The 14,347-nt window shown below is 41.4% G+C and overlaps 1 protein-coding gene across 1 annotated transcript in view; it reads right to left on the reverse strand.

Annotated features, from left to right (window-relative positions):
- The window catches only part of CEP85L (centrosomal protein 85 like), a 248,816-nt gene extending 242,676 nt beyond the window's left edge, over positions 1-6,140 (reverse strand). Inside the window, exon 1 of the mRNA XM_030928400.1 lies at positions 6,097-6,140. The gene's annotated coding sequence lies outside the window, so the exon portion shown is untranslated. The remainder of the gene's footprint in view (positions 1-6,096) is intronic.
- Between the last annotated feature and the right edge of the window lie 8,207 nt (positions 6,141-14,347).

Raw genomic sequence — 14,347 nt, forward strand, 5'->3', positions numbered from 1 at the left:
AATGATCAAAAAATCTAGAGGATGGACTAGGAAACATGGTGGCCCCTTTAAGAGACAAATATAGAAGCAAACTATACCTGTCACATAATATAAATAAACACACACATGCCTACAAGATATCGTGTAACTGGCATGGCAAAGTCACTGGGAAAGGCATACCTATCTGTAATTATTGACCTACTCTGGGCTATGACATTATACCAAGCTCTTTGGAGGAATCAAAGATGAAATTAGAAGTTTTCTTGACTAACATCCAATTCTTCTGGAATTTCCTTTTTGGGGCATGTTATTTTAGGGTCATTCTAAGGGTTCATGCCTATAATAAAATACCATAAAAATATCCCTGGAGCTACCCTGCCTACTGGTTCATTTTCTGAGTGGACTCAACAGACTGGTGGCTTGGGGTTTGTTCTGGGCCCCTTGCCTCAGGAGCACCCTGGTGTGACCTCACATACCACAAAAGAGCCTAGTGGGGTTTTTTTGTTTTATTTTGTTTTGTTTTTTTGTTTTGAGACAAAGTCTTGCGCTGTCGCCCAGTTTGGAGTGCAGTGGCTTGATCTCCGCTCACTGCAACCTCCACCTCCTGGGTTCAAGTGATTCTCCTGCCTCAGCCTCCCGAGTAGCTGGGACTACAGGCACCAGCCACCACGCCCAACTAATTTTTGTATTTTTAGTAGAGACAGGGTTTCACCACCTTGGCCAGGCTGGTCTCCAACTCCTGACCTCAAGTGATCCTCCCGCCTCGGCCTCCCAAAGTGCCGGGATTATAGGCTTGAGCCACCACGCCCGGCCAGAAGAGCCTAGTTTTAAGCAAGAGTTCATGGCACTGGGGCATTTTATTCCTCCATTGGCCTAGCAGCTTCCACTGCAGATGTTTTCTTACCCTTCTGGCTATTTTCACCTTTCTTTCAGTGGCTTTTTTTCCCCATTTTTTAAAATTCGCAGTCTTCCTGTTTCTAAGTATTTACCACATTTCTGTTCATGCTTTTTCCCTGACTTTTATTTTTCACCCATTCTTAGCCCTCTCTCCCAACCACATCTGTTTTACTCCCTTCCATTTTTCCCCCCATTCCTTTATTCCCTGCTGTCCTGTTTTTCTTTCTTCAATTCAGAACATCAGCCAGAAGCTTCCCTGTTGCTAAGTAACTATGTCACCCACACACCCCTTTCCATTCTCAACTTATTTCTTCTGTTTTAATAAACTCATGGGGCTGAATGGCCTCTAAAAGAAAATGAGAGGGGCTGCTGTCTTCTCTTCATGCAGCAGAGATGCATACCCTCTCATATCCTGCCTTTTCTTATTAGATTTTGACTTCTTGTTTTATTGATAATTGCCCCAGACTGTGAGATAACACTAAATAAGCATAAAATATCCTTTTGGGCTAAGACAATTTGCAGAAGGGAGGAAGAGATATAATTTCTGCAGAAGGAACAATGAAAATGTTTAAAATATAGTTACAAGGGCAGTTCAATGAGCATGGGCTCATTGAAGGGTATTTGCCTTGACCCCAGAATCAAATCCAGCCCTCCCTAGTGAAAGGTTTCCATTAGGGATCAAGTTAGCTAGCAAGTCCCTCTTAACATATCCTTATATTGTTGAGTTGTGAGGAAGCTACTAATGGTGTGGTAAGTGTGATTTGCACAAAATGAAGGATAATACAATACAAGAAATCATTATGTGGTTTTCCAAATCTCAATCTTTTTCCAGACATCAATCTGACATGGCACTTGTGCCAAAGGCATAATTGGAGGTGTGTTAGCTCTTCTCACAACATGTTCTTGAGGGATTCCAAGTCTTCTGGCACATTTTAATAATTTAATGGGAATGGTAACTCCATATGTCCAAACACTAGGGCAGAGTAAGAGATACCAGATTTGAAAAAAATCTTTTCACCCTTGCAATACCATAAATAATTTCCTTCCCTGGTGTGAATTCTTTCTCTGTCCTCTTGCATTTATGCAATGCCTGGGAGGCCTTTCCTGCTAAGTCCGCCCCCACATTGTTGCTCTCAGCTTTTTGCCCACAGTGAGCACTGTGCTAATTGGGTAGCTTGGAGAGCTGCTTCTTAAGAAGTATCACAGCCTTCCATGTAGGTGTGTGTCCCGGCTCCTCAGGTAGTGCTCTCTGTCAGGGAAGGGCTTCTATCCAGCATGTAATGAATACTCAATAAGTTGCCTTAAATTTAACCACAGAACACAGACACTCTGACAAGGGGATTATTTTTAGTTTCATTTTCTAGATAGAAGAACGGTGGTTTTCTTCATATTAAAGTCTAAGTTCATCAATCAAAGTGCCAGAAATGAAGCTTATGCATTTCCATCCCTGTCCTGAAATGCAGATGGAGCATTTCAGTAGAGGGAAATTTCAAAAGTTTTTTTGTCAAGACCTGTTGATATTCTGAAAGCAGAAACCCTATAAGATTAAAACCCACTCTAAGGTATTCTAAGAATGCCTCGCCAGAACTAGAATTGGCAAGCTACTAGTTTTCCTTCTAGAATCGAGCTCCTTCGAGATGTTAGGTCTTCTGAAAGTTTCAGAAAGTATTAATATAATTTCAACTTTTATCTTAGGGTAACCGCAACTGATGAAACATACATTTGAACCTCCTGGAAGTTTTATTTTATGTACCACTTACTTTAAATTATACAAAACCTTCACTGTCTTCCAGTATTCACTTCTCTTTTAACTTTTCTTCTCTCCACTTGAGATATCAGGCAACACCACCATGTCATATTTTCTTTTCTTACATTTTTGAACATCTAAATCCTTTTTTCCTTTCCATCCTCCTCACCAATGTGGTCTAGTCTTATAGGGAACTTTTCTCTCCAATCACAGTCCCCTCCTCTTCCACTTCTCACTTAGCTACTCTTCCCACACCCCAAAAAGACTCTCGCTTTGTGATTCCAGTGCTAGAATTCTTTCCCTATTAGTGTCTTCCTCACTTCACTGCTTCCCTACCCCATGGAGCTCTCATGAGCCATCCCTTTAACCACTCTCTTCACTGTCTCAGTTCCCTTGCCCTTCATTGGCCTGGCAACTCCCCAACCTTGAATGAGTTCATCTTCATGTCTCCCTGTCTGAGCCCAGGCTGTCTCTCCTGGAGAGAGATCACAACTCTGCCATGGATACCATTCCAACTCTGTGATCCCAAGTACTGGTCCCTCCAGGCTGGTCCCAGCAGTCCTCCTGTGTTTCCTTCTCATATTCCTCCTCATCTGCTTTCTTTTTTTTTTTTCTTTTTTGAGACAGGTTCTTACTCTGTCACCCAGACTGGCACGATCTCAGCTCATTGCAGCCTCAACTTCCCAGGCTCAGATGATCCTCCCACCACCTCAGCCTCCCTAGCAGCTGGGACTACAGGTGTGCGCCACCATGCCTGGCTAATTTTTGTATTTTTTTGTAGAGATAAAATTTTGCCATGTTGCCCAGGATGGAATCAAACTCCTGGGCTCCAGCGATCCTCCCACCTCGGCCTCCCAAAGTGCTGGGATTATAACCATGAGCCACTGCACCCAGCCTTAACTCATTCTTTTTAGCTCCACATTCTATTCTACAATAAGGAAGCACCATAACTTACTAAACTACTTTCTTTTTATTAAACTTCATTTTTTGTTATTACAAAGAATGTGCTAATGAGATGCTTATACATTTATTTTTGTTTATATATCTAAGTATTTCTGTAGGATACATAGAAATTTTTAGGTAAAATGGCTTGAAATTTTTAGATATAGGAGTTGTTTTTTGCTTGTAAATATATTTAAATATGTGCAAACTTTTATGTATTAAAATAGGCAAAATACGTAAAACTTTAATTCACAGAACAGCAAATCTGAACCAACGAACATATATAAAAACACTCAAGCTCACTTATAGCCAGGAAAATAAAAATTAAATTAGCAATATCACTTTATAGCTACTAAACTGGCAAAAATCTAAAAGACCAATACAACCTGTTACTGGTGGAAATATGGGAGAAAGAGTTGCTTTTGTTTTTTGTTTTTGTTTTTTGGGGGGGAAATAATCTGGCAACCTCTACTAAAATTTAAAAACATATATAGACTTCAGCTGACAAACCTACTAACTCTTAGAGTTCAATCCTATAAAAGAGAAGTCCAAAAGGTTGGAATATGTAGACAAAGATATCGTTGGGAATATTCATTTCTTCCTGCAAATATTTATTAAGTTCTGACTATATTGCCATCACTTCACAGATGAACAAGGCACAGGCCCTGCCCTTAAGTTACTCACAGCCTATCTGGAGACAGATGAGTACACAAGCAACTGGAGTTCATGAGTGAGGTGTCTAGAAGCAACTGGAGTTCATGAGTGAGGTGTCTAGAAGCAATCTGGGCCTGGGATGAAAGGCTGCAAAGACCTCACTGAAAAACAAATTTGCAAGACTAAAATACAACATGCTTCCAAGGCCTTGGATTAAGTTGTGTGGTCCAGGATAACTGAACAGAGTAAAGATACCTGGATATAGGGAAAAGATAACCCATAAACTTTTCCCGAAACAAAATTATGTTAATAAAAGTCACAGGTACTCTAATTACTCTGGTGGCAGTGGAGATAGAATATGAGATACACAATGAAAAAAGAACTTACTTTTTGGGAAGAGAATTAAAAGAGTCTATTATTAAATGGTAGCCAAAATGCTGTTTTTCTCATATACCTGGCACAGAACATACTCTTGAAAGCTATGTGTTGAATCAATAAAGTATGACATGGGAACAGCATATGAAAAGGTTTAGCTCAGATAAACTTGAATCAGTCAATAATCTCACCTATTTAAGATTTTTTCCTTGAATAGACTTTTTTCCTTCCTTCCTTCCTTCCTCCCTTCCTTTTCCCCACCATTTTTCAGGAGAAAGAAACACTCTGGTCAAATAGGGGTTCTAAATCCTGTTAACCTCACTTTAACCCTGTTATTTCACCATTTAATGAAAAGGCAAAACCATCAGCTCTTAAATCATGAACTTTAAATGTCAAAAACAGTGTTGAGCAATTTTTAAAACATGAATGTTATATAGTAAAAGAATGACTAACACTAAAACCAAACAAACAAAACAGACAGTTCATTAGAAACTGGTAATATAGAATAGCCCCGATGTTGTACCTAACAGATCTCGGAAAGGGATTGACAGCCCAAGGAGAAACAAGAGCAGCACATCTAGATGAAGGCACATTTTCTCCCCAACTGCTGTCATTAAAGGAAAAACCATGAGCATGAGTTCTTGTATGGGAGGGTAGCGACTTCCATGAAATCATGAGAACATTCCCGGAGTCTAAGTGCTGTCTGGCTTTGCTCCCACATCAACAGCAAAACAACTGCATAGCAACCTACATTTGCCCATTTCCTCACTCATTAATGTCTGTCCAGAGGAAACACCCCTGCCAGTCCCTGTCTGCTTTGTAAAGTATGTCAAACAAGAGTTGAGCGTGTACGCCAGATTGGGGAGCGACACATGCTGGCATTTCCCAGCGCATGCGGCTCCCCACTTGGCTTTCTGGAGCACTGCCTTTTGGCGACAGAGCTGCTAGAGCTCCTCTCCCCTCCCCCATTTCCTCTCATAAAGATAACCGGTAACAACAATTGGCGTGTGTGTGTGTGTGTGTGTGTGTGTGTGTGTGTGTGTGTGTGTGAGCTCCCAGTTGGCCAAGTACCCTTTACATCCAGTGATCTGTTTTATGAATAATAGGAAAGAGTTTCCAGCTTATTTTCTGCATTCTCAGGAGTACGCAGAGCTCACAGTAAATGCAAAGTAACAATCACTTCTAAAACAAAGAAAAAAGCACTCTAAATTCTGCTCTGCAAAGACCATTTGCCATCTGTTCCTTTCCGCCTGACAGGGCTGCTTATCAGGACTCCAGCAAGGACACCATCATCGCAATCTCGATCGGAGTACTTTTCCTCTGTGGCAGGGGTGTTTCCTTGAACTTTCCCGTCTGCTTCTAAGCAAGAGGTATAAAATATTATCTATAAAATAAGACTAGCAAGTGACTCACAGTGAATAAAAATAAATCAGGGTGCAGTTTGTCATCATCTTTAAGAGAAAAAAAAAGGAAAATGCTCCACAATTGGAGAAACAACTCACTTTTTCAAACCTCCTCAAGGAACATCTTCAAATGATAGGCAGGAAATGGGTATGTGGGGGTTAAGTTAAGCTCAAGTAAACTCAAGTGGCAAGAGCATGATCCAGCCCCATCATGCATATTCATAAGAGGCAACCTGAGCTTCCGTGTAAAACCACAGTGTGACTGTGTTTCCTGCACACACTTTGCATCCCACACAGCCCAGACACGCTGCAGCACTGGAGAGGCCCAATGCCTTGCTTTATAACATGGCTCAGAGGCACCATAATTGTTCACTGACAACTTAACCTACACATTGACCAGATGTTTTCCATAGGCCTTATGACAGCTCAAGAAGTATCTGTCAGGATGGAGTTTGGAAGTCATCATTGTGCAAGTGTGAATCTCAAGGCTTTGGCTACTAAGAAGCAAAAATGGAATATGGTTATTTGTTTTCAGTAAAGTGTTGGGCATTTATTACTATACTCTAATGCAGAAATAGGTCAGTCTAACCAACATGGGAAGACGATAACACTATATATACTGCTTCTCTTCTCAACAGACTTTCTACAACAAAATACCCATAGTTTCAGCAGCCAGAAAATATAAACCAAAGGCCTTGTTTCGGTGGGATTTGGGGTGGCATCGATAGTATAGTGGTGAACGTAACTGCTTTTCAGCAGAATTTGGGGAGGCATGTACTGGGTTTTTCATTCATTCACTTAACAAATATTTATTAAGTGTCACTATGTGCCAAGAACTGCCCTGGGCACTTGGAAAAACCACAATGAACAAAACACAAAAGTCCCTGTATCATGAAGCCTGTGATTGCTGAGTGTTTCAGACTGCCGTGCTCCTCCAGAGAGAAAGAACACTTTATCATGTGCTTGTCATTAAAGGACCTGGACCTTTTTCTTCAATTTCTTTCAAATGCCCTCGATGACTCTGTCAATGAAGTTTGTATGTGTGGCCGTACGTGCTGTTTGAAAGAGAGAAGAGAGAGGGAAAGAAAGCAACACTGAAACACGATTCAAAAAGTGACAGAAAGATTTACCTTTATGATTAGGAAAGCCACAAGGACATGAGTACTGGGGAACACAAAAGAACACTAGTGCAGATGGAAAAGTATATTTGTTCTATTAGGAAGATGCAAAATATTATCAAGATATCAACTCTTGGCTGGGTACAGTGGTTCACACCTGTAATCTTAGCACTTTGGGAGCCCGAGGCGGATGTATCATCTTATGTCAGGAGTTCGAGACCGGCCTGACCAACATGCTGAAACCCTATCTCTACTAAAAAAAAAAAAAAAATACAAAAAAATTAGCCGGGCGTGGTGGTGCATGCCTGTAATCACAGCTACTTGGGAGGCTGAGGCAAGAGAATTACTTGAACCTGGGAGGCAGAGGTTGCAGTGAGCCAAGATCGCGCCATTGCACTCCAGCCGGGGCAACAAGAGCAAAACTGTTTCAAAAATAAAAAAAGATGTCAACTTTCCTGATGTAAGCTATAAATTTGATATACGATAAAAATTTCATAATGGTCTTGTGAACTAGATAAGTTGATTCAAAGCACAAAGAAAAATCTGAAGGGAAAAAATCTAATGAGGGAGGAACTAGCTCTACCAGATGCTGAAATATAAAGTTTTGATAACTAAAAATGTACACTAACTCATAAACAGACGAAACAGTGGAACTGAATGAAACACCGGGAAATAATTCCAAATCCATTTGGGAATTAAATATCTGACCAACATGGCACATTGCCTACAGGTCTGTTGACCTCAGCAGCATTGTCAGCCATGCAGTGTGGTCCTTCACCTCCTTCTCATTAGGAGGCTTGGAGCTAACCAGAGGCTGTGGGCTCAGGAGTAAGAAAGAACACCAGGCTTAGATGGCTAGACACTGGAGCACCAATCTTGCTCTACCACCTGCAGTTTGGTGACCTTGTGTTGAGCTTTGGTTTCATTGTCTACAATATGAGGATAATGAAATCTATCGCAAAGCATTATTGTGAAGATAAGTTTATATAATATATGAATCTGCCTAACAAATATCAAGTTCTTAACAAAATAAACATTTTCTAATTGAATAGCTTCATGGGCATCTTAACTGCACGATGACAGTTTCACAATTTGGCTGTCTGCAGACAGAAATTGCTTTTTAAAAATCTCAAATCCTTTTTTTTTTTTTTTTTTTTGCCATTCAACATGTAAGTAAGATTTAGGAAAAAGAAAGAATTATTTTAAAGCTCAGATTTAGAGTCAATGATTTCCTTACAGAGGAAAGTCTTTATAAATAAGATCAAGTTGTTGAGTGGGTGGATGAAATCCAGCAAGAGAAGTTACAGTTACATAGCACAGGAAAGGATCTTCTGGTTTCAGTGTTTTAAAGGACGATGTGGAACTTTTTAAAGATGACACTGGACTAAGCATGAGCTGATGGAAACCTGACCTGTGTGTAGAGACCGCCTAAGGTTTGGGTGTGGTGCCAAAATGGAGACCCTACTCTTGCACAAAAGAAGCTTGAACAATTTATGGTGAGGGTAGAAGTACAAACAAAATTGCATGTAAATTTTTAATTTCCACCTTTGGTTATATTGTACAATTCAGTGCCTAAGGGATCAAAGGATGTTGAAGAGAGTTTTGGGAAATCACATATACTCTTGGAAAACTTCATGGCAAAGGACAATCTTGGCCAGTGTTGGAAAGGGACAACGTGGATCACTTGGTGGAAAGTGGCAGGCAGAAGAGTGTGTGGATGCCTCAGAAGTGGATGTGGTTAAAGGAAGGAACAATAAAGGGTTTGATGGCTGCAATAAGGCATACAAGACAATGAGATGAGTAATAAGCTGACAGAATGCTTGCCGAATAATCCTGATTTAAATGTGTCAGGCAAGTGATGAAAAGAATGTTTGCTGCTGGCCAGGATGGTCTGACCAAGAAAGCTAGACACAAGAGACCAATAAGGCTATTTCCATTGTCTAAATAACAATGCTTAGGTCCAAGCTGGTCTGAACCTGTGAGAACAGAGACAGTGCACAGCTTTGAAAATCCTGTAGGACAAGGAATCATGGAATTGGTGATTTTTCTGGACAAAATGATAGAGGAAAAGATTTAACAAGGTTAGGATCATAGAAAGCTGACGGGAGGATGGAGCCATTGTCAACAAAGAGAACTTCAGACCTGCTAAGCATTTGTAAGGAGGACAAGGAGAGAAAATAAACTTAGTTTTGGCTGCATTTGGCTGTAGATGACAACCAATGTAACCACCCAAACTCCATCAGAAACGTAATCAAGACTTTAAATCTAATAAATTCAGAATTCTTAGCAAAAGAATATTGTGCTGTTTCTTTTGTCATGGGGCTAAAAATTTTTCCCATTTATAACAGGCATAAAATATACTTATGAAAGTCATGCTTATCACTGACCTACATCTTCTGTAAGGAAAATGTATGTTACAGGCACCAAGAAGATCTCACCTCCCACCCTCTCTGTGATAGAGAAAATAGCAGAGGAGCACATTTTTGACAATCTTGCTAACAAGGGAAAACATTTCATGCAGTATCATCAGCTCTACCATCTGTCTTACTCCCAAGTTCACCAGCTGCTAAAATATATAATTTTCTTTAGGTCATCATTTTGGTCTTTTCTTGGTTACTGGTCATTGAAAAGGTGAGATGTTACTAGGTCATTGTGTGAGCTCCCAGATGGATGTCAGAGATGGGGCCATAGCTGACTGTGATATGAATATAGGATCTACATAGTCAGCACCTATGTCACAATGTCCCATAAGAAAATCAACATCATTATTTTATAATTCACACCTCACTTTTTATAAATGGATTAATTATTCACCCAATTCACCAGGTTTGACTTTGAATAATCCTCAGGTTTCCCTTCCCCCCAGAACATGTCCTTAAAGAAACAGAAGAATTTTTGTGACAATGTATTATAGTTTTAAATATATTTAGCAGCAGAACTTTTATTTTTCTAAGGAGAACCTCAAGTTATTAAACAGTCAATATTCATTAAGGTCTTTCTCATCTTATTTGAATTTTCAGGAATCGATGGAAATTATGTCATTCCTTGTGAACTTCTGAAAAGCCTGTGGAAATGAAGGCAAGTCCAAAAGAGATCCCAGCATCTTCTGAGCACCCACAGAAGAGTAGAGCTGCCCAATGTGACTACATATAAGAGCCAACGTTATATGCTATTTGATATGCTTTTAAAAACATTAACCACATCTTGTGTTACATAAAAGCAAAGGCTTTAGAGTCAGACAGGCCTGGGTCTGAATCTTGCTGTATGATCTTCAGCAGGTTACTTAGTCTCTCCAAGACTCAGCTGAAACTTCTGTGAAATGGATATAATAATACACATCTTAAAATATTGTTATGAGGGGAAAAGACGTGATATGTGTAAAGAAGTAGCACAGTGTCTAATGTTTAGTAAGTGCTCAAAAATGGTAGATAATAATTATACTATTGGAAATAATAATTGCCTTACCATATAGGGTGTAATCACCAGAGAGTGTCAGAAGGAACTGCAGAGTTAGTAATGACTAACTGCTAGTGTAGTTAATGAGCTAACAGTCAGTTCATACCAGGTTACTGTGCCCCAGAACGGAATTTCTAACTCTTCTATCATAAATAGCAACAGCAAGTAAGACACTGAGGAGTCAAAATGCCACCTGGGTTTGTATTAGTCCATTCTCACACTACTATAAAGAACTGCCAGAGACTGGATAATCTATAAAGGAAAGAGGTTTAATTGACTCACAGTTCTGCCTAGCTTGGGAGGCCTCAGGAAACTTACAATCATGGCAGAAGGTGAAGGGAAAGCAAAGACTTTCTTCACATGGTGGCAGGAGAGAGAACTAGCTAGAGCAGGGAAAACTGCCTTATAAAACCATCAAATCTCTTAAAAACTCACTCACTATCACGAGAACAGCATGGGGGAAACTGCCCCCGCCCCCCATGATTCAATTACCTCCCACCAGGTCCCTCCCTCAACACGTGGGGATTATGGGGATTACAATTCAAAATAAGATTTGGGTGGGGACACAGACAAACCATATGAGGATATAAGGCTCTTCCATGAATACTTTCAGCAGAGTATCTATGATTTTAGTGCGTAGACCTTGACAGCTAAATGAAGCTTTCTTCTTTCTTTCAGGATCCTGGGATCTTCTATAGATACTCATTGCCTTATTTTAAGAACCTTCAGAGAAACAGATTCCACAACTTCCCTTAATAACCTATTTCTGTGCTTAGTAATTGTTCCTCTTAGTAATTCTTCTGAGCTAATCTGAATCCTCTGTGCTCTAATTTAAGACCAGTCATCTCACATTTAATTCAGATCTTACTGATACCTGTATCACTATTAAACCAAATTACAACTAGAAACATTGACAAATATGTTATCACGGAGCTTTCAGCATGAGCATATGCTTTTGACAATCAACTGTGATGAGTTAACATGCCAGAGAGTGGCATTGTTCACGTAATCAGAGACATATTAGCAGTGTTCTCTTAAAGGCACAGCCCCAGTTCATCTTTGACAATTGTCACACACTGACTTGTGTGACATGAATCAGAAATAAGCAGCATTTTAAAAGCCAGCAAAATGAAAGGAACAACATCTAAGTGTTTTCGGCAGAGTTTTCGGCTGCTCTGGCCAAGATGCATCCCAGGGATTTGGTTTTCAAGGTGTTGGCTCATTCTCGTTATTTATTTTATTTTATTTTGTTTTATTTTATTTTATTTTGAGACAGAGTCTTACTGTGTCACCCAGGCTGGAGTGCAGTGGTATGAGCTCAGCTCACTGCAACCTCTGCCTCCTGGGTTCAAGTGATTCTCCTGCCTTAGCCTCCAGAGTAGCTAGGATTACAGGTGCCTTCCACTACTCCCAGCTAATTTTTGTATTTTTAGTAGAGATGGGGTTTCACCATATCAGCCAGGCTGGTCTCCAACTCCCGACCTCAGGTGATCCTCCCACCTCAGCCTCCCAAAGTGCTGGGATTGCAGGTGTGAGTCACCACGCCTGGCCAAGCTCATTCTCTTTAAAAGGTACCACTTCGGCCGGGCGCGGTGGCTCAAGCCTGTAATCCCAGCACTTTGGGAGGCCGAGACGGGCGGATCACGAGTTCAGGAGATCGAGACCATCCTGGCTAACACGGTGAAACCCCGTCTCTACTAAAAATACAAAAAACTAGCCGGGTGAGGTGGCGGGTGCCTGTAGTCCCAGCTACTCGGGAGGCTGAGGCAGGAGAATGGCGTGAACCCAGGAGGCGGAGCTTGCAGTGAGCTGAGATCTGGCCAGTGCACTCCAGCCTGGGCGACAGAGCGAGATTCTGTCTCAAAAAAAAAAAAAAAAGGTACCACTTCCTGGTCTGGTTTTTGGGATGGCTCAGCTTTTTAAGTCATGTCCAGAATTAATCAATAGCAAAAAAACCCAGCCGGGAGCTGTGGCTCATGCCTGTAATTCCAGCACTTTGAGAGGCCAAGGTAGGCGGATCACAGGGTCAGGAGGTTGAGACCATTCTGGCTAACACGGTGAAGTCCCATCTCTACTAAAAACACAAAAAATTAGCCGGGTGTGGTGACACATGCCTGTAGTCCCAGCTACTAGGGAGGCTGAGGCAGGAGAATCGTTTGAACCTGGGAGATAGAGGTTGTAGTGAACCAAGATCACGCCACTGCACTTCAGCCTGGGCGACAGAGCTGACTTGAAGAAAAACAAAAACAAAAAAAGCAAAAAAACCCACAATAAATCAGCCAGGCGCGGTGGGTCACACCTGTAATCCCATCAATCTGGGAGGCTGAGGCGGGCAGATCATGCAGTCAGGAGATTGAGACCATCCTGGCCAACATGGTGAAATCTCGTCTGTACTAAAAATACAAAAATTAGCTGGGTATGATGGCGTGCAGCTGTAATTCCAGCTACTCGGGAGGCAGAGGCAGGAGAATCACTTGAACCCGGGAGGTGGAGATTGCAGTGAGCCAAGATCACGCCACTGCCCTCCAGCCTAGTGACAGAATGAGACTGTCTGAAAAAAAAAACAAAAACAAGAAATCCCTTGAAGCCAACATCCAGGTGTCAGTGACGTTTCTTTCTTTATCATCGTGTGTCAGAGAAGTACCAGCCCAAATGCCACTGCGTTGTTCAGGAGATTTGAAAAGCAGTGCTAAAAAGGGACTCAAGTGGAGCCATCATGTGTGCCTGGCCATCTGCCCAGCAAAGCCAAGTGTGTCACCAAAGACCCTGCAGCCTTTCTGTGTAGACTAGGCCGGAGTGCCGGAAGTGTTTTTTGAACATGATTCCTTGCGTACTGTCCCCCACCAAAAAGAAAAATTGTTAAAAAAAAAAAAAAAATGTTTGGAAAACATAGAGTACAGAGGAGGGTTGACCATAAACTGAGGAGGTATAAGATTTATTCATATAGGTCCCATCCAAAGACTTACACCTAAGGTATATTCATGATTTGTGTTCTTGGAATCACATATTCCCGGACCGCTCTGAAACCCACTTTCCTCTTCTGTAGAACAGCGCTGAATATACCTTGCCTTCACCTAGTGTTCCTTGTCTTAAAAGGGCCACCAATCCCAGCACTTTGGGAGGCAGAGGTGGGAGGATCATTTGAGCCCAGGAATTTAAGACCAGCCTTGGCAACATGGCAAAACCTCATCTCATTTTTTTAAAAAAAGGGACAGGGCACCAAAATCAGCTTCAGGACACCCAAATCTGGATCCCACACCAGATTTTGGGAGTTTGTTTATTAATCTCATTATGTCCTAAAGTAAAGACTTCTGCCTAATTTCATTTAACCTAATGTTTCCTCTTGAGTGGTAATAGGATAGCACTCTCTCTTTCCTAGTGAGAGCCTGTCACACAGAAGGAAGATGACAGGTGAGAGAGGTCACAGTAGCCCTCACATCACCCATCTTCTTCCAGCCTCCACACATCCGCATGCCCTTCCCTCAGCCCCTGCCTCTCTAGATATTCTCTTCTTAAGGACATTTCATCTGGCAGGTGAGCAGGACTCAAAGTTCCCGTTTCAGTTCCCCAGACATACTTTGGAAGTGGATGTCCTTTCCAGAGCTTTTATGTCACCTCCTTGTCACTCTCAATTAGAATCTGCTGGGCATTGCCTGAGCTCCCAGGCAGAACTGGGTCTTTTAGGACATAGAGAGAAATGGAAAAGGAAACTAGGAAGAAGAGCAGAGGCAGGTAAGAGACCTTGTATTTATGCCAAGGGAACACAAAATGGGTGT

The sequence above is a fragment of the Rhinopithecus roxellana genome, chromosome 4 (genome assembly GCF_007565055.1).
Source record: "Rhinopithecus roxellana isolate Shanxi Qingling chromosome 4, ASM756505v1, whole genome shotgun sequence".
Classification (NCBI taxonomy): domain Eukaryota; kingdom Metazoa; phylum Chordata; class Mammalia; order Primates; family Cercopithecidae; genus Rhinopithecus; species Rhinopithecus roxellana.